Consider the following 9,320-nt stretch of genomic DNA (forward strand, 5'->3'; position numbering starts at 1 on the left):
ACTAAGAATACACGAACACATCCAAAATATTAAAAATAAAGTGTAAGGCCATGCAATTTCCAGACATTTTAATACGCAGCATGGGTCCAACCCAGAAGACTTAACTTTCAAAGCCATAGAACATTTCACCCTAGGTGAAAGGAAGGTGACTTGAGCAATGAGAAACGTACTGGATTTTCGAATTGAACACCTTGGTCCCCCATGGTTTTAATGAGGGCTACAAAATAGCTTCCTTTTTATGATGGATGAGGTTGGAGGCATATATGGAACATCTGTACCTACAGCCATACAATTATGTTAATGTCCAATCTCACCCAATCTTGAAAGCTAAGCATAATTGGGCCTGGTTAGTACTTGGATGGGAGACCTACTGAAAATACCTGGTGCTGTAGATACTACTACACATATGCTGAAGGGTGCATCGTGGTGACATTGTTCAAAAAAGGGTGCAGTGATGATACCCAGATATATACGAGATAATACACTGTATCCTGTTTGAAGTTAACTAAATTATTCAGTCGTGATGGACACCACCCCCCTTTTTTGTTTCTTTCTGTTTTAAACTGTGTTTATTATATCATATATATGTTTATTTCTTATGTGTAATACTACAGTATATATAATTATATAAAAATATAGTTTTATTTATGGATCTAACCAATATTGGTTACTAAGTCTGTGGAGGAATATCATAACGGCACTTTGGCATTGAGTGTTACAATTGTTATATACCAATTGAAGTACATAATAATATCAATGAGAAAAGGAAGCACAAACAATTGTCTTTTAAATCATAGTGAGGCATGTACCAGTTGCACAAAAACCCGGGTTGTTGATGACCAATTGGAAGAATAAACTTGTCCAAGTGAAACAAATTAAATGAAGGGTGAATATACAGTTACTAACAATGCAACATGTGAGGGAATAGCAAAGACGGTGACCATGATGAGCTCTCTGTGGCAGATCGACTAATCAGAAGAGTACGCAAGAGAAGGGCAAACATGATACGAGGAGGAGAAATACTAATCTCGCAGCCAGGGAGTGCAAGCACAGTAATCACTGGATGATGCTGGGAGACAATAAGAAGAGTCTGGGCATGCAGGCACTCTCGTGAAGAGGAACATACAGCCGGGCAGATGTGACATCAAGAGCTGAAAGAGTGATCACACTTACCCTATTATTACTTGTACAGCTTTAAATATTATACGACTTTGGACAGAGAGCTATATGAGGTTGTGATTGTGCCACCATTGTTACTGTTAGAGCTAAATTGGTAACAAAACACAGAGTTACATGACCATGACACCAGGGGCGCCTTAAGAGAGGAGGGGGCCCATGTGCATTCCCCGTGCTGGGCTCCCTCCTCTCTCCCTGGTGGCCAGCAGCTGACTGATGTGGTTGGCCGGCCACTGCAAAGTCAGTAGACTCTGGGCACTAGAGTGTGCCCAGAGTCTAATGCACATGTACAGAACGCAGGAAAAATGGCCATGGTAGCCATATTCTGTGTTCTGTGCAGCGCCGATACCCGATGAGGGACCATTGACAGGGGAGTTTTAGATAATATGGTTGCAGGGTGTGCAGTGTGGGGCCCCTCTGGACCCAGGGGCCTGTGTGCACCGCACACCCTGCACCCATTATAGATACGCCCCTGCATGACACTCATGAACTGGAAGTGAGGTCACAAGTAGACCTAATGATGTTCAATCAGTCCTTATCCACTGGGGTATAAATATGAGACACCCCATAGCAGCAGTACCCTTTATGAATTCCTAGATAGATGAAGTGCAATGGGAAGCTGCACCTCTTGCCTCATTAACTACTTGCATCTTATTCAGATAAGTATTGACTTTTTAGAAACCCATTGACTTTTTAAAAAAATACCTTTTTTTGCTTTTAGTCTTACTGTGCTATAAATTTGTGATTATTAATTGTTGCTTACTAAGTAGATTGGTTACCTTACAGTTATATTTGACAATATATGATAACTGTATGCGTTTTTACACAGCACTTTGTACTTTTTGCATTCTTTGTACATCTATATGCAGATTAAATGGTTACCCATTAGAGGTTAAGTGAATTTTACTATGAACATTTTTGTGTCTACATGAACTATTTATCTATTATATAATAAATTGTTTAAAAATCTTCTAATATATGTAGACATCTGATCTTATTTGTTTTTATCACACTCGTGTATTTTTATTGCTATTTTTTATTTATTTTTTGGTAGTATATGAAATAGCACACAATTGAACACTCTTACACTTTGCTATATACACACACAAGGTGGTTGCACTATTATACATGGTTATATTAAAAAACATGCTGGTTGCTTGAACTAATCACATTATGAATATATATATATATATATATATATACAAAGCAGAAGGTGGCACTCAGTAAATCAATCTCGGGCACAGCATGTTAGGTTGTGGCCTAGGATCAGCCGTTGCTCACCTCTGCGCCGGTTTCCCCTGATCTCCCATGTGGTCAGACGCCAGGTGCGGTGGAGGGTAGCGCACTGAGTATTCTGCTTAGTGCCATGTGAACTGTCGTGGATTGTGCTGTGCCTGGTTTCTGCGGTCGCCGTCATGGACGTGGCTATGACAGTTTGCATCATCTGACAACTCCATACCCAATTGACTCCGGATCACAGGAAGTTGCCTGTGCAACATTAAGGCTACCTGTGTGTTTTGCTGCTATCTCATTCCAGATTCCTTCAAGTTACTGGTGACTTTAGTATTAATATTTTCTGCAACAGAGCAACCAACATCTAGCCTGTGTAAAAGTCTATACCAACTCTCTCTGTGCAACAGTGTTCCTAACATCTAACCTGTGTCAGATGAAGTAACACCTCACTCTGCAACAGTACATTTAATATCCGATCTGTGTGCATCGAGTACCAACTTACAGTGCAACAGTGCATCCAATCATCTAGCCTGTGTGCGCTAACTTCCAACCTACAGTGCGTCTAAACCTCTAGCCAGTAGGCACTAACCTTACACCACCTGTCAATGCAGTTTTGCATCCCTGACCCCTTTCTAGTGAGCGTTTAGCATATTCTGATGTAAGTTAGTGTCTAGGACCTCTTCTTGGTGAAACTCATTCCTTGTACTGGACTTGATGCAAGCTAGTGTCTTGGACTCTCCCTGGAGGGCATGCAGGGGGTGTGGCTGCCAGACAGAGGCGTTCCCATGGGAAAGCCTACCGTCTGGGTCCGGCCCCACTGACATCACTAGTGATGTCCCAATATTTATGCACCTGACTGTATATATACATATATATATAAAAGCACTAATCCACAGCACTCACCATTCCTAGTTTTGGGGTGCAACATGGTATGTGACCACATTGTTTAAATAGAAATCACAGGGGCTCTGCACTCACCATAATAACTACTACTAATAATAATAATAATAAAAAACATAACCCCACTGTTTATTATGTTTATTATTATTATTATTATTATTACTATTATTATTATTATTATTATTATTATTAGTTATTATGATGAGTGCAGAGCCCCTGTGATTTCTACATATATATATATATATATATATATATATATATATATATATATATATATATATATATTTCAACGGTATGGATGGCACTCACATGTAGTAAAAAAATGGCAGGTGCGCTCCGGAGAAGCTCCTCAGTGGGGGCTCCAATACATGTACGTACCGGCGACACTCAGTGCAGATAAATAAACACTCAGACAGCAGATATGAATGTCAACATTTCGATGTTACACCATCATCATCAGGATATCAAAAGACATAAAAACAGTGCACTTACTTATACCCCCACCAGCTAACATGCATGGAAGCAGCTTCCGGGTCCATCCCAGTGGCGCCCACAAATGACGTCACCCACGCGACCCATTACCATGGCTGCTAAACCAATAAACAAACATACAAATATGGACAAGGAAGCTAATACAGGGTTACAAGTATCACAATATCAATACAACGATCTCATCACAGATGCATGGAGACTCTACTGCTTACTTGAGAACAATATTAGCTAGGTATTGTACATTAAATGTCATAGTAGTCGCAACCTCATGTCAGCATTAAACCCAAACTGTACATATACGATTGATTTCTTATAGTCATAGTTAAAAATAACATATAACAAAGACAAACACTTATACCAGACAAAAATACATACACTATGAATAACAAAATAAAAAAATAATATTGATTAACATTACAAATAGAATCCACTGCAGAGTTGTAAAACACCAACCATGCAACCAATCTGAATCTAACACCGAGCGTGCCGAGCACAATATTGCTTATAAGCAAAAACAGCATGGTATTGAAAAACTGCATCAAAGTTAGTCATAGCACCAGTGACCGTACCTGCCATTCCTGGACATAGTACTGAATATAACATGATAGTCCATAATATATCACAAAAAACAATGTAAGCCAAGGTTATCATTTAACCCTTTAGGAGATAAGGTACCAAGTCTGAAAATCCAATGTGATTCACACTGCAGAAGCCTCTTAGATCGATCACCCCCACAAGTAAGAGGTGGGATGTGATCGATTAAAATATAGCGCAATGCTGAAATATTGTGTCCGGCCTGTAAGAATTGTCTGGCAACCGGCTGGTCGGTAGCACCAGTGATAATGGCCGCTCAGATAGCTGACCGGTGCAGTGCCATACGCTCGCGTAAGGTTCTGTCGGTCTTACCGACATAACCTAAACCACATGGGCAGGTAATAAGGTAAATAACATATTTAGTCGTACAACTCAATCTGAATCTAATATTATACCGTTTGCCACTATGTGGATTAACAAACGAATCCCCAGTTGTCAAGTATCTACATGTTAGACAGTTGAGGCACTTGAAGTATCCATTTTTTAACCTCATAAAATTACGTTCCTCACTTTTATTCTTGTCTAGGCCGCTTCCAACATCGGTCTTAACCACCCAATCTTGGATGTTCTTGCCACGTGTGTAACAGGACATAATCATTGTGTCAAAAAGTTAAGATCAGGATCATTCTGCACTATAGGCCAAAACTGTTTTGACAGTCTATTAATGATGGAACTGAAAGTATTGTAATGATTCACCCAAGGCATACGCTTGTTTTGATTAGATATCATTTTGGGACACAATAAATGTTCACGTGGAATACTCATAGCTTTGTCCTTGGCCACCCACAGGGAATCCTTGTGGTAACCACGAGACAAAAACCTACTCGCCATTTCATCCATTTTAACACTCGCTGTTTCAGAATTATTGCAAATGCGCTTGGCTCGCATAAATTGTGAATAAGGCAAGCCATATTTTAAAGGCTTGGTGTGAAAACTATTGGCGTGAAGCAAGGAATTTCTATCTGTAGGCTTACTGTATAGGGATGTACCAACAATACCATCATGGTTATATACCTCAACATCCAAAAAAGTTACACATTCTGTTTGAATATTGTAAGTAAACTTAATAGGGCTCATACCATTATTGTGTCTCTCTATAAACTCAGTGAATTCATTGCAAGTACCAGTCCAAATTATGAATATGTCATCTATATATCGAGTATATAGATGTATACGCTCCGAAATAAAAGATGAGGAAGAAAAGATATTACGTTCTTCCATAAACATGTACGCATTGGCGTACGATGAGGCCACATTCGACCCCATTGCACAACCAATGCGTTGCAAATACAATTTGCCCGCATAGATAAAGTAATTGCATGTAAGAATCATATTCAAAAGCTGGACCACCAATTCAATGTCAAGACCACTATACAAGGGATTACCCTCTATTAGCTTATGTACTGCCTCAATGCCAGACTCATTAGGTATGATCGTGTAAAGATTGGAGATATCTATACTACATAATAGGCTGTTAGATGGAATATCTCCAATGGCCAAAAGCTTATTCAAAAAGGAGGTAGTATCCATCAGGAAGTCTGGATGTCCAGTTACACAGGGTTGTAAGTACACCTTAGGCAATGTATACATAATCGGAATGATAGGATATTTGGGCACAAGAGAATCACAGAGTTCCTGAGAAATAATACTATGGTCAACAGCATGTTGCAAACACAATAGCAATTCACCCTTAAAGCATGCAGTTGGATCAGAATCGTGGGGGTGATCGATCTAAGAGGCTTCTGCAGTGTGAATCACATTGGATTTTCAGACTTGGTACCTTATCTCCTAAAGGGTTAAATGATAACCTTGGCTTACATTGTTTTTTGTGATATGTTATGGACTATCATGTTATATTCAGTACTATGTCCAGGAATGGCAGGTACGGTCACTGGTGCTATGACTAAATTTGATGCAGTTTTTCAATACCATGCTGTTTTTGCTTATAAGCAATATTGTGCTCGGCACACTCGGTGTATTAGATTCAGATTGGTTGCAGGGTTGGTGTTTTACAACTCTGCAGTGGATTTTATTTGTGATGTTAATCAATATTATTTTTTGATTTTGTTATTCATAGTGTATGTATTTTTGTCTGGTATAAGTGTTTGTCTTTGTTATATGTTATTTTTAACTATGACTATAATTAATCAATCGTATATGTACAGTTTGGGTTTAATGCTGACACGAGGTTGTGACTACTATGACATTTAATGTACAATACCTAGCTAATATTGTTTTCAAGTAAGCAGTAGAGTCTCCATGCATCTGTGATGAGATCGTTGTATTGATATTGTGATACTTGTAACCCTGTACTAGCTTCCTTGTCCATATTTGTATGTGTTTGTTTATTGGTTTAGCAGCCATGGTAACGGGTCGCGTGGGTGATGTCATTTGTGGGCGCCACCGGGACGGACCCGGGAGCTGCTTCCATGCATGTTAGCTGGTGGGGGTATAAGTAAGTGCACTGTTTTTATGTCTTTTGATATCCTGATGATGATGGTGTAACATCGAAATGTTGACATTCATATCTGCTGTCTGAGTGGTTATTTATCTGCACTGAGTGCCGCCGGAATGTACATGTATTGGAGCCCCCGCTGAGGAGCTTCTCCGGAGGGCACCTGCCATTTTTTTACTACATGTGAGTGCCACCCATACCGATGTTTGTATGAGTCTTTCCTCTGTGGCAGATTGGGATTGACTCGGGGAATAGGCACCCATTACATTTGCCCGTATACTCTTGCACCGTTTTATGTCCATTTTTTTTCATGCTGTGTTCTTTTTATTTTTGAACATGGCTGAAGGTCATTTGAATATGGACGAGGAATTATGTGAAGCCTTAAACCTGGCTGTATTGACACAAGGCCAGGTGCTTTCTTTTACTGACTCTGAAGCTGAATCCATTCTATTTAAAGAACTATTTGATAAATTGGGTACTAAGTCCCCTGAGCAGTTATATCGCGATTTACTGAAATTGAAACAGAGGGAAATTGACTATTTTTATCACGGTGTTACACTAAGTGAATATTACAAAGAAAAACACATTCCACGTGGTTTTCATGTAAAGAACTGCCCGACCATCGGTGGTCACAATGTAGCTTTCTGTAAACATTGGATTGGTATCCTGAACAAGTGCAGCTATGATTTAATATTGCTTGTTATAGAGGAGGCTACACGTGAGCTACAGCTTACCCGTGATAAAATATCTGCTTTCGAAATAGCCCATAAGAACACACTTGAAACTGATGACAGGACAAACTGGCAAGATAAATTAACCACTCAGTTAGCTACATACAGGAGGGAGTTGATTCAGTTAACAAAATTAAAAAAGGCTAAAGTAATTAATGACTATGAACAGAATCATGTGTACCTTTGGATTAGTTCGGGACAGCGTCAGTTGGAAAGACCCATGAGACGAGGTCCAAGATACTTCTTACCTGACTCTGATTTTTCACAGGATGCCATCACTATTAGAGATTCTGATGCTGGCCCCCATGTATCAAACACCTCTGCTAATCTCCCTTTAGGGGTATGTACCCGTAGGCAGCGACGAGATATCGCAGATGCTTCACGCACCGTGGAGGACAGTGGTTGAGGAAGAAGATGACCAGGGAGACCTCCTCTTCTGAAGAAGCGATAATATTTAATCTTTCCAGCCATTCCTTGACTGAAACAGAAACTCAGGTACTTTCAAGGGGCCTATCTTTTGTGCCGATGGTCAAGTTTGACAGCTTTTCTTGGGAAGTGGAGAAATATAAATTATCCCATAAACTGCGGATACATGAGAAATATAGTGGCTCTAGAAAACAAACTATCGATGTGGAATCGTCCGATATTCCTATGTCAGTATAGAAACTATCCAAGAGATCCACATATGATCCTCTTTCTAACAATCCATCGATAAAAACTTTCATCAATATGATCGATAAAGAGGTTAACAAGGTTTTGTCCTCTTCTAAAGCTCAGATTCATCATAATTTAAGTACTATGAATTTAAAGCTTTGAGGGCCCTATCGAATTATGACGACATTGTCATACGACCTGCCGACAAAGGAGGGTCGATAGTGGTACAGGATGTTTCAATGTATCATGCTGAAATTGTGAGACAACTTAGTGATTCCAATGTATATTTGCCACTTGATTCTGATCCAACTGCACACTTTAAGGGTGAATTGCTATTGTGTTTGCAACATGCTGTTGACCATGGTATTATTTCTCAGGAACTCTGTGATTCTCTTGTGCCCAAATATCCTATCATTCCGATTATGTATACATTGCCTAAGGTGCACAAGAGCCTTGATAATCCCCCCGGACAGCCGATTATTTCGGCACGGGGGTCATTGTTTCAATGGGTCTCTGTGTACTTGGATACTTTGTTACAACCCTGTGTAACTGGACATCCAGACTTCCTGATGGATACTACCTCCTTTTTGAATAAGCTTTTGGCCATTGGAGATATTCCATCTAACAGCCTATTATGTAGTATAGATATCTCCAATCTTTACACGATCATACCTAATGAGTCTGGCATTGAGGCAGTACATAAGCTAATAGAGGGTAATCCCTTGTATAGTGGTCCTGACATTGAATTGGTGGTCCAGCTTTTGAATATGATTCTTACATGCAATTACTTTACGTATGCGGGCAAATTGTATTTGCAACGCATTGGTTGTGCGATGGGGTCGAATGTGGCCCCATCGTACGCCAATGCGTACATGTTTATGGAAGAACGTAATATCTTTTTTTCCTCATCTTTTATTTCGGAGCGTATACATCTATATACTCGATATATAGATGACATATTCATAATTTGGACGGGTACTTGCAATTAATTCACTGAGTTTATAGAGAGACACAATAATGGTATGAGCCCTATTAAGTTTACTTACAATATTCAAACAGAATGTGTCACTTTTTTGGATGTTGAG

The 9,320-nt window shown here is 39.5% G+C and overlaps 1 pseudogene; it reads left to right on the forward strand.

Annotated features, from left to right (window-relative positions):
• The first annotated feature begins 276 nt into the window (after nt 1–276).
• Nucleotides 277–395, forward strand: LOC148513969 (5S ribosomal RNA; annotated as a pseudogene).
• Nucleotides 396–9,320: the final 8,925 nt, after the last annotated feature.

Source organism: Taudactylus pleione, unplaced genomic scaffold (assembly GCF_031769625.1).
Source record: "Taudactylus pleione unplaced genomic scaffold, aTauple2 ptg000265l, whole genome shotgun sequence".
NCBI classification, from domain to species: Eukaryota; Metazoa; Chordata; class Amphibia; order Anura; family Myobatrachidae; genus Taudactylus; species Taudactylus pleione.